This window comes from Eptesicus fuscus, chromosome 1 (assembly GCF_027574615.1).
Source record: "Eptesicus fuscus isolate TK198812 chromosome 1, DD_ASM_mEF_20220401, whole genome shotgun sequence".
Classification (NCBI taxonomy): domain Eukaryota; kingdom Metazoa; phylum Chordata; class Mammalia; order Chiroptera; family Vespertilionidae; genus Eptesicus; species Eptesicus fuscus.
Window position 1 is genome coordinate 81897764 of NC_072473.1, and position 15462 is coordinate 81913225.

At 39.0% G+C, this 15462-nt stretch overlaps 1 pseudogene; it reads left to right on the plus strand.

The window, feature by feature from the left end:
- Positions 1–12517: 12517 nt before the first annotated feature.
- On the plus strand, positions 12518–13875 carry LOC103301604 (cytochrome b-c1 complex subunit 2, mitochondrial-like; annotated as a pseudogene).
- The last annotated feature ends 1587 nt before the right edge of the window (positions 13876–15462 follow it).

A 15462-nucleotide genomic window follows, 5' to 3' on the forward strand; every position in this document is an offset into this window, starting at 1 on the left:
AAGTAAAACTGTCCTTATTTACAGATGACATGATACTGTACATAGAAAACCCTAAAGACTCCATCAAAAAATTATTAGACTTAATAAATAAATTCGGCAGAGTAGCAGGATACAAAATAAATGCTAAGAAATCTATGGCATTTCTATACACCAATAATAAACTTACAGAAAGAGAGACTAAAAAAGCAATCCCATTTACCATCACACCAAAAAAATTAAGATACTTAAGAATAAACTTAACTAAGGAGGTAAAAGACCTATACGCGGAAAACTACACAACACTGAAAAAAGAGATAGAGGAAGACATAAACAGATGGAAGAACATACCATGTTCATGGATTGGTAGAATCAACATCATCAAAATGTCCATACTACCCAAAGCAATCTATAATTTCAATGCACTTCCCATTAAAATACCAACAGCATACTTTACAGACCTGGAACGAACTTTCCAAAAACTTATCTGGAATAAAAAAAGACCCCAAATAGCTACAGCAATCCTGAGAAAGAAGAACAAAATAGGAGGGATCTCAATACCAGATTTCAAGCTATATTACAAAGCCAATGTTCTCAAAACTGCCTGGTATTGGCACAAGAACAGACATATAGATCAATGGAATAGAAAAGAAAACCCAGAAATAGATCCAAATCACTATGCTCAATTAATATTTGACAAAGGATGCATGAACATACAATGGAGTCAAGACAGTCTCTTCAATAAATGGTGTTGGGAAAATTGGACAGATGCATGCAAAAAAATGAAACTAGACCACCAACTTACACCATACACAAAAATAAACTCAAAATGGATCAAGGACTTAAACATAAGACAGGAAACCATAAAAATACTAGAGGAATCTACAGGCAGAAAAATCTCTGACATATGCCAAAAGAACTTCTTCACTGATACTGCTCCTAGGGCAATGGAAGCTAAAGAGAAAATAAACAAATGGGATTACATCAAAATAAAAAGCTTTTGTACAGCAACGAAAACCATCAATAAAACAACAAGAAAGCCCACTGCATGGGAGAACATATTTGCCAATGATGTCATCGATAAGGGTTTAATCTCCAACATTTACAAGGAACTCAGGCAGCTTAACAAAAAGAAGATAAACAACCCAATCAAAAAATGGGCATCTGATCTAAGTAAACACTTTTCGAAAGAAGACAGAATGAAGGCCAAGAGACATATCAAAACCTGCTCTAAATCACTAATCATTAGAGAGATGCGAATCAAAACAACAATGCGGTACCATCTCACACCTGTCAGAATGGCCATTATCAACAAGTCAACAAATGACAAGTGCTGGCGAGGATGTGGAGAAAAAGGAACCCTCGTGCACTGCTGGTGAGAATGCAGACCGGTGCAGCCACTGTGGAGAACAGTATGGAGTTTCCTTAAAAAGTAAAAATAGAACTCCCATTTGACCCAGTGACCCCACTCCTAGGAATATATCCCAAGAAACTGGAAACATCAATCAGAAAAGATATATGCACCCCTATGTTCATAGCAGCACAATTCACCATAGCTAAGATCTGGAAATAGCCTAAGTGCCCATCAGCAGATGAGTGGATTAAAAAACTGTGGTACATCTACACAATGGAATACTATGCTGCAGTAAAAAAGAAGGAGCTCTTACCATTTGTAACAATATGAATGGAGATGGAGAAAATTATGCTTAGTGAAATAAGCCAGGCAGAGAAAGATAAATATCACATGATCTCACTCATTTGTGGAATATAATGAAGAACATAAACTGATGGGGGGAAAAACAGATCCAGAAACAGAGAAACATCAATCAGAACGTCAAACCTCAGGGAAGAAATTGTGAGGTAACCAGAAACCCAAGAATGCCTGAGAACACCTCTCTATCCATGCTAGCAATCATCAGATGTACGGTAATTTTACCTGGGACAAGAGGGTAAGTATTTTGGATTTATGCTCCCTAACCTTCATGGGTAAGACCCCTTACGTGGGCTGATCCCCTGACTAATTTAGTTACCAATAACACCAAACACCTTGCTCATCCAGGAGGTCCATGGGTGGGGCAAGAAAGTATAAATACACAGGGGTCTCCACCCAGCTTCCTTTTTGTATGACACAAAATCAAAACAACACCCCTTTGTGTATACAATTAAAGAGAGGTTTCTGGCTTGTGTGGACACCAAAGAAATGGTGTCACTACTATAATTACTTGCCCCCGGTAGAGGTGCAGAAAATGTAACTAAGACCTTGTCTATACAAAAAGAAATGGACAGCCAGTTTGAAAGGGAATTGCCATGGACTAGAACAAAGAATATCCTTACATGATATTATTCTACACTGTCATTAAAATTTTTCCCAGATTTGGATCACCCCCAGTACTTATAAAAGTTCCTCGCACCCTTGGGGATAAAAAAAAATCATCTGTTTAGTGCTTGGAGACAAACGTAACACATCTCTTGATATTTTAGAATTACAACAGCATAATATACAATTATCCCAAGCAAACTTACAAACTAATTCTTTGAATGTCTGGCAGCAATTTAAAAAGGACATGTAGGGATTTAATCCCTTTCATTATGTACAGGGCCTCCTGGGAAGGCACCTGAGCATTCTATATTGGTCCCTCTTGGCCTTTAGGCTAAGGGGGACCCTCTTCTCACAATTCAATTGCTCAAAGCTGTTGCATTGAGCTCTCCGTTCATGTCGATGTTGAAGTCTCGTGATGACTGGTGCCATGGATCTGTCTCTCACCCAGTGGGGCGAACTGAGCCCTCCCTGGAGAAGAAACCCGGCTTTCCCAAGATATGTGATCAGTGCTGGGGCCCTGCCAGCAGGGGAAGGGATACCAAGGCAGGTGCTGGGCATGGAGGCCACGGGGGCATAGGCTACCAAGGAGACAAAACTGAACCTCACATCACCCTGCTTGGCCCCAGAGGATGGCTGCTTAGCCAGAGATGGGTAAGATTTCTCAAGGAAGAAACAACCTAAGACAGGCACAGTCGCAGAGGGGCCATCAGGAGAGAATTTGGAGATCAACAGAGGTGGGGCACAGACCCTCACCCCCCCCCAACATTGCAGGGGCCTAAACCTTAGCCCCTTCTGAGGGAGGTCTCCTGCCCCCATGGCTGCTTCGTGCTTCCCATGCCCAGCTCAGATCAAGACCCAGGTGACCAACAGAGACTTGGCCGACAACAGCTGCCCTCTCACTCCAACAAGAATTGTTTGAGTTGTCTTGTACCCATGGTGTGGGGAAGTGGGTTTATGATATCTAAATCCAGCCTACCACCAGGAATGCTCAGGACCTACTCAAGAAGGCAAATAATCCTTTCCACTAATATTTACAGGGTAAAATAAGATGGTTGTTAGAGTAATAAATTTGACAGTAAAATAGTAGTCAAGTTTTCAGGCAAATTTACATTGGCTAGTTGAAACAAGCGAATATTCTAGAAAAATTAATCGTACTGGACAAAAAGGTGTTCCTAAAGTGTTAACTAAAATTTTTATTGGCAGTTCATCTCATGATAAAATTGTGCACCATGTAATGAACCTAAAACAGTAATATTATAGTGCAAAAAATTAAAATTTAAAAGCCATCAAGACTACATTATAAAATTTCAAAAGCCTCCTAACATTTAAATCAAAAAAGGAGGGGATAGTAGAAGAATATCACGTAAGGAAAAATATCCTGTAAGTAAATTACATCTAGAAAATTAATACTTTAGAAAATTAATTGTAAGGCTAAAAGCAAGACACCCATGAAAAACACACAAGGTGTCAAAACAAGCCAGAGGAAAATCATTTGGGCAAAAAATGAAATAGGATCCCAAGTCAAATTTATTGAAAATATTCCTTTATTAACTTTTGGTCGAGAATATGTTTGTATATTTTCAGAAAACAACTCCGAGACCATGTGGATTCCAGCAAGAGAGAGGAATCAATAGGACTACTCCAGCCATGAAGACAGAAGAGAAGCAGTCCAGAGATGGAAGACGCTGATGTGGCCTTCCCTTACTAGCAGTTAGCAGCTGTGCATCACTGCAGGTTGCCCAGGACCAAACCAGAGAGAGTCGGACCTGCATTACCACCATTTGTCCACCATCCAGAACTGTAATGTCAGTGCTGACATGTACACATAAGGAACTGTTAGACATTGAAATTGGGTCTCAAAAGAACTGTTGGCCCAAAAAGAAACTCACTACAGTCTGATTCATTTGCCTGTCACCATAACCATTATTGCTTGTCTCATTTTCGGTTCTTATAAGTGTATTTCTAACAGCACATGATCGCACTCATCTAGGGGAAATAATGAACAACATAAACTGATGAACAAGAATAGACCCAGAAACAAGGAGGCATGGATCAGACTGTCAGGCCTCAGAGGGAAGGTAGGGAAGGGTAGGGGTAAAGGGGAGAGATCAACCAAAGGACTTGTGTGGATGCATATGAGCCTAACCAGTGGTTAAGGACAATAAGGGGTGGGGGCATGCATGGGGAGGGGTGTGGGATGGGAATGGGGGGATGAGGACAAATATGTGATACCTTAATAAATAAAGAAATTTTAAAAAAAAACAAAGCCTATATAACAAGCGACAAAGAAGGACTGAGCAATCCCACTTCTGGGTATTTATCTGAAGAAACCCAAACCACTAAATTAAAAAAATATATACATCCTTAAGTTCATTGCAGCATTATTTACAATAGCCAAGATTTGGAAGCAATTGTTCACAATTATTTTCATCTTTTCTTTATTTTTAGACTAGAGGCCCAGTGCACGAAATTTGTGTACTTGGTGGGGGGGGGGTCCCCCACCCTGACCTATGCCCTCTCACAGTGTGGGAACCCCACGATCGATTGCCCCAAAGAGGTAGGCCCTTCCCACCCATCCGGGGCTCCTCGATGGATTGCCCCAAAGAAGTAGGCTGGAGCCAGGGGTCCCACCTCCATGGTGGGCATGAGGCTGCAGGAACCTTGGCGGAAGACACATGGAGTGGCTGCTGGTCTCTGCCTCTGCTGTGCATGCAGCCATCTTGTGACACATGAGGACATCATGGAGTGACGGCATGAGGACCACCTAGGCTTTTCTTAGTAAGATAGATGAATAAAGAAGTGGTGCATATATACAATAGAACATGAAACTTTCTCAACATCTTCCAAAAAATAGAAAACACTTCCTAACTCATTGTATGGTGACAATTTTCCCCCACTACCAAAGCCACACAAAGACATCACAGAAGAGAAAACTAAAGACAAATATTCCATTTGAATATAGATTCAAAGATTCTCAACAAAACACTAACAAAGAAAATCCATCAGTATATTAAAAAGATCAGAATACATGGGATTTATTCCAGTAAGGCAAGGGTAGTTTAGCATAAGTCAATTAATCAATGTAATACATCATATTAACAGAAGGGAGGAATAAAACCAGGTGAGAATTTTAATTAAGGCAGAAAAAGCAATTGATCACAATTATTTTTCACATTTTCTTTTCTTTATTTTTAATCCTAACCCAAGGATATTTTTCTATTGATTTTTGGAGAGAGAGGAAGAGAGAGGGAAAAGGAGAGAGAGAGAACAAACATTGATGTAAGAGAAACATCAATAGGTTGCCAATGGGGATGGGGGGGGGATGAAACCCTCAACCTGGGTATGTGCCCTGACTTGGAATTGAACCCATGACCTTTCAGTGTACAGGAGCACATGCCCACCAACTGAACCACACTGGCCAACGCCAACCACATTTTCTTGATAAAATTTGCAACAAAATAAAAAATAGAAAGTAACTTCCTTCACATGATATTGGGCATTTATGAAAACACATAGCTAATATCATACTCAATGATGAAAGACTGAAAATATTCTCTAATATCAGGAATAAGATGAGGATGCCTACTCTAACTACAGGTATTCAAAATGTTGAATATACTAGTTCTCATCAGATCAATTAGACAAGAAAATAAATACAGTAGGCATCCACGGATTCAACCAATGCAAATAGAAAATATTTTGGGGGAAATCTTAGAAAGTTCCAAAAAGCAAAACTCAAAAATGCCACATGCCTATCAGCATGCTGAATACACACAAATAAAATCATGTGTAGGCACACCTTGCTGTAACCTATATAAAAATATAGGTTATATGCAAATACTTCAGCATTCTAAAGAATCTACATGCAGAAAACTCTACTAAAGATAATAAACATCTTTACCAAAGTTACAGGGTGCAAAAATCAGTTGCATTTCTATACACCAGAAATAAGTATGAAAAAAAAATTAAAAAATAATTTTATTTATAATGACATTCAAAAGAATAAAATACGTAGGAATAAATTTAACCAAGGAGGTGGAAGACTTGTATATTGAAACTACATAACTGCTGGAAGAAATTGAAGAACAACTAACAAAACAGAAGATAATCTAATTTTCATGGATTGGAAGCTTAATATTGTTAAGATTGCAATATTACCCAAAATAATCTACACATTCAACTCAATCCCTATAGAAATTCCAATGGATTTTTTTTGGTAGAAATTAAAGAGCAAAGCCTCAAATTAATATGAAATTGCAAGAGATCCCAAATATCCAAAATAATCTTGAAAATGAACAAGTTGGAGGACTCACAGTTCCCGATTTATTCAGCTATCTAAAGGGATGAAGTACAGCATGTCCTTAAATAACATTGTTTCCTTTAACCTTGTTTTTTTTATATAACATTGAAGTACCTAGGAACTTAACTCTTATTGGTATTAATTAGCTTATGGTAAAATTGGTTTCATTATAGTCATTTCACTTAATGTTGCAGACCCTATCAACAATGGTAAGCCAGAACTTACTGTACTGATACATGCTACAATGTAGAAGAACCTCGAAAACATTATAGTAAGTGTAAGAAACCAGACACAAAAAAAATCACATATTGCATGATTCCATTTATATAAACTAGTCAGAATAGATAAATCCATAGAAACATAACATAGATTGGTGGTTGCCTAGTGGCTGGGGGAATAAGGAATCGGAAGCAACTGCTTAATAGTTACAGAATTTCCTTTTGGTATGTTGAAAATATTTTGGAACTATATAAAGGTGGTGATTGCACAACATTTTAAATGTACTAAATGTCACAGAATGTGTTCACTTTAAAGTGGTTAATTTTATGTTATGTGACTTTCATCTCAATAAAAAATTAAAACATTTGTGCTTTGAAATATACCATCAAAAAGTGAAGACATAATAAATATGGGGAAAATATTTGCAAATCATATATCTAATAAGCGATTTGTATCCAGAGTAATTTGCTCAACAATTAAAAGAAAAATAATGCAATTAAAAACCAATTGGACAAAGGATTTGAAAAGCTATTTCCCCAGAGAAGATATAGAAATGGTCAACACACACATGAAAAAATGTTCAACATCACTAGTTATTAGAGAAATGCAAATCAAAACTACAATAAAATACCACTAAGAAGGCTATAGTTTTAAAAAAATACATGGCAAATAAATGTTAGCCAGAATGTCAGGAAATTTTAAAATTCATATATTGCTGGTAGAAATGTAAAATGATGCAGCTTCTTTAGAAAATAGTCTTGCAGTTCCTCAAAAGGTTATCCATTGAATTACCATATAACCCAACAATTTTACTCCTAGATGTATACTGTACCAAAGATAAATGAAAATATATGTTCACAATAAATGTATACATAAATGTTCATAGCAGCTTATGCATAACTAGAGGCCATGTGCACAAAATTTGTGCAGGGGGGCGTCCCCTCAGCTCAGCCTGCACCCTCTCCAATCTGAGACCCCTCAGGGGATGTCTGACTGCTGGTTTAGGCCTGACCCCAGGGATCGAGGCTAAACCGGCAGTCGGACATCGCCCTCACAATCCGGGACTGCTGGCTCCTAACTGCTCACTGCCTGCCTGCCTGATCACCCCTAACAGCCTCTGCCTGCCTGCCTGATTGCCCCTAACTGTCCCCCCTGCCAGCCTGATCATCCCTAACGGCCTCTGCCTGCCAGCCTGATAGTTTATAATTGCCCCCCTTTTGGCCTGGTGGCCTCTAACCCTCCCCTGCCGGCCTGGTCACCCCCAACTGCCCTCCCCTGCTGGCCCGCTTGCCCCTAACTGCTTCCCCCCTGCCAGCCTGGTCAACCCTCACTGCCCCCCTTCTGGCCTGGTCTCCCCTAACTGCCCCCCAACCAGCCTGATTGCCCCCAACTACCCCCCACTTGCCTGGTCACCCCTCACTGCCCCCCCTGCCAGCCTGGTTTCCCCCAACTGCCCCCCCACACCGGCCTGATCACCCCTAACTGCCTCTGGCTACCGGCCTGATCGCCCCTAACTGCCCCCCCTCCAGCCTGGTCGCTCCTCACTGCCCCCCCTTCCAACCTGGTGGCCCCTAACTGCCCCCCCATTCCAGCCTGGTTGCCCCTCACTTCCCCCCTTCTAGCCTGGTCTCCCCCAACTGCCCCCCCTGCTGGCCTCGTCACTCCCAACTGCCCACCACTGCCAGCCTGGTCACCCCTCACTGTCCCCCTGCTGGCCTGGTCACCCCATGCAGCCTGCTGTTTGGCCGTTTGGTCTCCCCTCACTGCCTGCCCTGCCAGCCTGGTCGCCCCACGCAGCCTGCTGTTTGGTCATTTAGTCACCCCTCACTTCCCCCGTGCCGGTCTGGTCACCCAACGCAGCCTGCTGTTCAGTAGTTGCATGAGGGCATCCTGACCAATTTGCATATTACCCTTTTATTAGTATAGATAGCCCCAAAGTGAAAGCAACCCAAATGTCTATCAACTGATGAATGGGTAAACAAAATGTTGTATATCTATAAATGGAATATTATTTACATTTTAAGAAACAGTTCACATTTATAAAACCTTTTCTAATTATCCCCACTTTCTCCTCCTTCCTCCCATAGTACTCCATACATGTGTTTATAATGCTTTGTAGTCCTTCCTTCTTATAAGTGAAACCATTTACCACCATAGTTTATCTAAATCATGTGACTTTACTATTCTACTGTATTCATCAACTCGATTATCCTATAAAATTCTTGACCAGAAAGAAAATTGCAAATAAACTTTATTGTACATCCCAGGAACTTACTGAGAGAACTGCCATCTTCTCAACAGAAAACATAAACCAATAATTTACACCCAAAAAATCTTTGGAACTCTCTTTCCAAAATCCTCACCTGCTAGGTCAATCAATCTTAAACTATTATATCATGATTCTTACTCGATTATAGTCAAGTCTCCCTCCCTATTTAAAGATTTGCCTTAAAAAAGGCTTCAAAATTTAATAGATACCCTGACTTCACCTTCACTACTTATAAATGCTACCAAGTCTATGTTGAGTTAATACTTTCCTTTACAGTGGAAAGAATAAACTCAGCTTTGTCTCATCAATTATTTTGGTAGAACCAAAATTTCATATTTGTTTACATATTTATCTCTACTAGCGTCCTTGAGAACACAATATCTGTTTCTATTTTAATTCTCCATGTCTAGCATATTGCCTTGAACATTTTAGGGATTTAAGCAAAAATTTTATTGACTGACTGAATGAATGTAGGCTAAGTTAACCTAAGCTAAAAAATTTAGGAGGCTATTGAAATAACACAAGCTAAAGAAAGATGTAGGCTTAAATGATGACAGTCCAAATGAAGAAGAAGGTGAAATAGATTTAGAAGGTAGAATATTTAAAGTCATAATAGAAAGAGTACATAACATTTAATGTGGTGGGTAAAGGAGAAGGCAGAATTAAAACTAACTGCGGTTTCTGTCTTGGGTAACTGGGTAGATGCCACCAATAACCTTTTAATGTTGATAATAAATTTAGGAGAAAGAACAAGTGTTGGGGCATAATAATAAAGTCTATTTGGACATTTAATTAAAATTCCATAGTGTTTTTAATAGCTCTATATCGTCATTCTAACTAAAGGACGGTGATTTTGGAGTCTACAAGCCTGGGTTCTGGTCTTGATCTGACTTATTTTAGGCACTTCACCATTATGTCCATATTTTGCTTTCATCTTTAAAATAAAGTTGGACAGATACATTAAAATAAGCCCAACTGATAGCCATGTATCATTCTTATTCTAATAGTCGTGAATAGAATGATGATATAGACTATTTCTCCTGTATGGACTGAAAGATATACAAGAGAACAGCAGAGGGCATCATTATATAAAAGGTAGACTCAGAATTTAAAAAGCAGTCTGAAGAATGGATCAAAAGGTTGAAATGAATCTTTAAAACCAACTTTATATATGTATAAGATTTTAGAAAAGTAGCAATTAACTTACATATGGGTTTTTCAATATATTACTTGTCCTCACCAGAAAAATGAGATCTGTCCAGGAAATATATTATCCTATTTTATAGATGAGGAAACAAACTCTGAGGGGATAGTAAGTTTTCCAGATCCACAAAACTAGTAAAAAGCAAAGATAAGTCTACTAGTAAACCAAATCTTTCAACTCATCTGTTTCAATTCACTGGCTTGAAAGTTGACAAAAAGACCAACAAAAGTCCCAGAATAGTTTAGTTATAACTAAAGATATTGTTGTTAAAACTCATACTACCCAAATCAATCTATTGATTCAATGCAATTCCTATTAATATACCAATGGTGTTTTTCACAGAACTAGAACTGATAATCCTAAAATTTATATGGAACCACAAAAGACCACAAATAGCTACAGCAATCTTAAGAATAAAAGAACAGCCCTAACTAGTTTGACTCAGTGGTTATATGTGGGCCCATGGACTGAAGAGTCATGGGTTTGATTCTGGTCAGGGGCATGTGTCTTTGTTGCAGTTGGATCCCTGGCCCTGGTTGGGACATGTGTGGGAGGCAACCAATTTATGTGTCTCTCTCACATCTATATTTCTCTCTGTCTCTACCCCTCCCATTATCTCTAAAAGAGAATCAATGGAAAAAATATCCTCAGATGAGGATTAACAATAACAAAAAACAAAAAAAAAGAATGAAGTTGGAGATATTATGCTACCTGATATCAAACTATATTGCAAGGCCATAGAAATCAAAACAGCATGGCACTGGGCTACTTTTATGAACAATTAATATTTGACAAAGAATGCAAGAACATACAATGGGGTAAAGAGTCTATTCAACAAATGGTGTTGGAAAAGTTGGACAGATACATCCAAAAAAAAAAAATGATACTAGACTACCATCATACACCGTATCCTATATAATAAAAGCCTAATATGCTAAGTATCAGGTTGACTGGTCGACCATTCAGCCAATCAAAGCATAATATGCTAATGATATGCTAAGGTTGCTCAACTGTTCGCTATGATGTGCACTGACCACCAGGGGGAAGATATTCCAGCTGGTAGGTTAGCTTGCTGCTGGGGTCTAGTTAATCGGAACTGAGCTAGAGGGACCAGACATGCCCTGGAGCCCTCCCACGGTTCCTCCCCAGCTGGCCAACCTCCCGTGTCCCTCCCCAGCACCAATCATGCACCAGTGGGGTCCCTCAGCCTAGCCTGTGCCCTCTCACAATCTGGGACCCCTTGGGGGATGTCAGAGAGCTGGTTTCAGCCCGATCCCGCAGGCCAGGCCAAGGGACCTCACTGTTGCATGAATTTGTGTACCAGGCTTCTAGTACAAATATAAACTCAAAATGGATTAAATATAAAACTAAAAAAAAACCTATAAAATTTCTAGAAGAAAACATAGGCAGTAACATTTTGGACATTTCTCTTAGTGGTATTTTTTATGACATATTCTCTGGCAAGGGAAATGCCAGAAGGAAAAAAAATGGGACCATGGCAAACTAAAAAGCTTTTGCACAGCAAAGGAAACCACCAAAAAAAAAAAAAAAAAAAAAAAAGGAAAGAAAAGGCAATCTACTGAATGGAAGAAGATGATACATCTGATAAGGAGTTAATATCAAAAATTTATTTTTTTAAACTCATACAACTCAACACACACAGAAACACACACAAAAAGACACAATGCAATTAAAATATGGGCAGAGGACCTGAATAGACACTTTTCCAAAGAGGACATACATGTGGCCAATATACATATGAAAAGATAATCAATGCCAGTAAGCATCAGAAAAATGCAAATTAAAACCACAATGAGAAATCACCTCATACCTGTCAGAATGGCTATCATCATTAAATCAGCAAACAACAAGTGTTGGTTAGGTTGTAGAGAAAAGGAACCCTGGAACACTGTTGGTGGGATTGCAAGGTGATGCACCCACTATAGAAAACTGTATGGAGGTTCTTAAAAAAATAAAATTATAAACAGAGCTACCTTATGACCCAGTGATTTCACTTCTGGATATATATCCAAAGAAACCCAAAACACTAACTTGAAAATATAAATGTAACCCTATGTTCATTGTAACATTATTTACAAGAAGGAAAATATGAAAGCAACCCAAATGCTCATCAATAAATGAGTGGGTACAGAAAAAGTGGTACAGGTCCGCAACCATCTTGCTTTCCTTCACATTGGCAGTGGCAGTGGGTCAGAGCAATTTTGGGCCATGCAGCTGCTAAACAGAACCAGGTCTTTCTTGAGATTTTATTCCCTCAAAGTTGTTCCCAAAGTGAAAGCCATGACTACCCTTGCAGGAGTGCCTCCACATCCTCAGGACCTTGGGTTTATCAAATTACCAAATAGTTTAGTGATTGCTTCTCTGGAAAACTATGTTCCTGCACCAAGAGTTGGTTTGTTCATTAAAGCAGGCAGTAGGTACAAGGACTCTAACAACTTAGGAACCTTTCATTTGCTTCATCTTGCATCCAGTCTGACTACAAAAGGAGCATCATCTTTCAAGATAACCCATGGAATTGAAGCAGTTGGTGGTAAATTAAGTGTGACTTCAACAAGGGAAAACATGGCCTACACTGTGGAATGTCTGCAGGATCACATCAATATTCTAATGGAGTTCCTGCTCAATGTCACCACAGCACTTGAATTTCATCATTGGGAGGTAGCTGCCCTTCGTCTCATCTAAGGATTGAGAAAGCTGTAGCTTTTCAGGATCCACAGGATCATATCATTGAAATTTGTACCCTGCCGCTTACCGACATGCCTTGGCTAACTCCTTGTATTGTCCTGATTATAAGATTGGAAAAGCGACAACAGATGAGTCACATTACTATGTTCAGAACCATTTTACAAGTGCAAGAATGGCTTTGATAGGAGTTGGTGTGAGTCATCTTGTTATGAAGCAAGATGCTGAACAGTTATTGAACATGAGGGGTGGGCTTAGTTTATCTGGTGCAAAGGCCAGATACCATGGAGGTGAAATTCGAGAACAGAGTAGAGACAAACTCCTCTATGCTGCTTTAGCAGCAGAAAAGTGCTACCGCAGGAAGGGCAGAAGCAAATGCACTTAATGTTTTCCAGCATGTCCTGGGTGCTGGGCCACATGTCAAGAGAGGCAGCAATGCCACCAGCCCTCTGAACCAAGTTGCTGCCAAGGGGATTCACCAGCCATTTGACATGTCCCCTTTTAATGCCAGTTACTTAGATTCTGGACTCTGGGATTTACACTATCTCCAGGCTGCAGCTGCCAGAGATGTTATCAAGGCTGCCTACAATCAAGTAAAAGCAATTGATCAAGAAAAGCTTTCCAGTACAGATGTCCAGACTGACAAGAACAAGCTGAAACCTAGGTACCTAAAGTCATTGGAGTATTCTGAGGGATTCCTGGATAAAGTTGGATCTCAGGCTCTTGTTGCTGGCTCGTACATGCAACCATCCACAGTCCTTTAGCATATTGACTCAGTAGCTGACACCTATGTCATAAATGCTGCAAAAGAGTTTGTTTCTGTCCAGAAGTCAATGGCAGCAAGTGGAAATTTGGGGCATACACCTTTTGTTGATGAGTTGTAATACTTAAACACATTGTAGGAAAGAGCTGGATGTTTTCTCAACCTAAAGCAGCAAACACATGAAAGTCACAAGTCTATAATGTAACAATTATCTATTTTTCAATAAAGTGAAATATCTTAAAAAGTATAAATGCAAGTAATTGTTACCAGTCTACCTAAAGTAAATAAAACATTCTAAGTATTAAAAAAGTGGTACATATGTACAATGGGTTATTACTTGACTGTAAAAAAATAATGAATTGTTACCATTGTGAAAACATGGATGGACCAAGAGGGTATTATGCTGAGTGAAATAAGTCAGACAAAGAAAGACTAATACCATAAGATTTTACTTATATGTAGAATCCAGAGAACAAAATAAATGAACAAATAAAACAGAAGCAGACTCAAAGACACCGAGAAGAGACTAATAGCTGACAGACTGGAGGGGATTGGGGACTGGATGAAAAAAGTGAAGGGATTAAGAACTACAAATTGGTAATTACAAAATAGTCACGGAGATGTAAAATACAGACATAGGGACTATAGTCAATAATATTGGTGGTGTAAGGTAGGTAAATTATATAATTGTCTAACCACTACCCTGTATGTCTGAAACTAATATAAAATAATACCGAATGTCAACTGTAATTGAAAAATAAAATATAAAAGGGGGAGGGATTCCTTGTTGCTTTGTTGATGGTTTCTTTTGCTGTGCAGAAGCTTTTTATTATTATGTAGTCCCATTTGTTTATTTTCTCCTTAGTTTCCATTGCTCTAGGAGCTGTGTGGGTAAAGATATTGCTACGACATATGTCTGATATTTTGCTGCCTATGGATTCTTCTAATATTTTTATGGTTTCCCATTTTATGTTTAAGTCCTTCATCAATTTTGAGTTTATTTTTGTGTATGGTGTAAGTTGGTGGCCTAGTTTAATATTTTTGCATGTATCTGTCCAATTTTCCCAACACCATTTATTAAAGAGACTGTCTTGACTCCATTGTATGTTCTTGCCTCCTTTGCCAAATATTAATTGAGCATATTAACTTGTGTTGATTTCTGGGTTCTCTGTTCTGTTCCATTGGTCTATATGTCTGTTCTTGTGCCAGTACCAGGCAGTTTTGAGAATAGTGGCTTTGTAATAAAGCTTGATATCTGGTACAGTGATCCCTACAATTTTGTTCTTCTTTATCAAGATTGCTGCAGATCTTCAGGGTCTTTTTTTATTCCATATGAATTTTTGGAGAGTTTTTTCTACGTCTGTGAAATATGCTGTTGGTATTTTAATGGGGATTGCACTAAATCTATAGGTTGCTTTGGGTAGTATGGACATTTTAATGATGTTGATTCTACCAATCCATGAATATGGTATAGTCTTCCATTTGTTTAGGTATTCCTCTATTTTTTCTTTTTCTTTTTAAAAATATGTTTTATTGATTTCAGAGAGGAAGGGAGAGAAAGACAGAGATAGAAACATCAATGATGAGAGAGAATAATTGATTGGCTGCCTCCTGAAAGCCCCCTATTTGGGATTGAAACCACAACCCAGGCATGTGCCCTTGACTGGAATCAAACCAGGGACCCTGCAGTCCACAGGCTGACACTTTA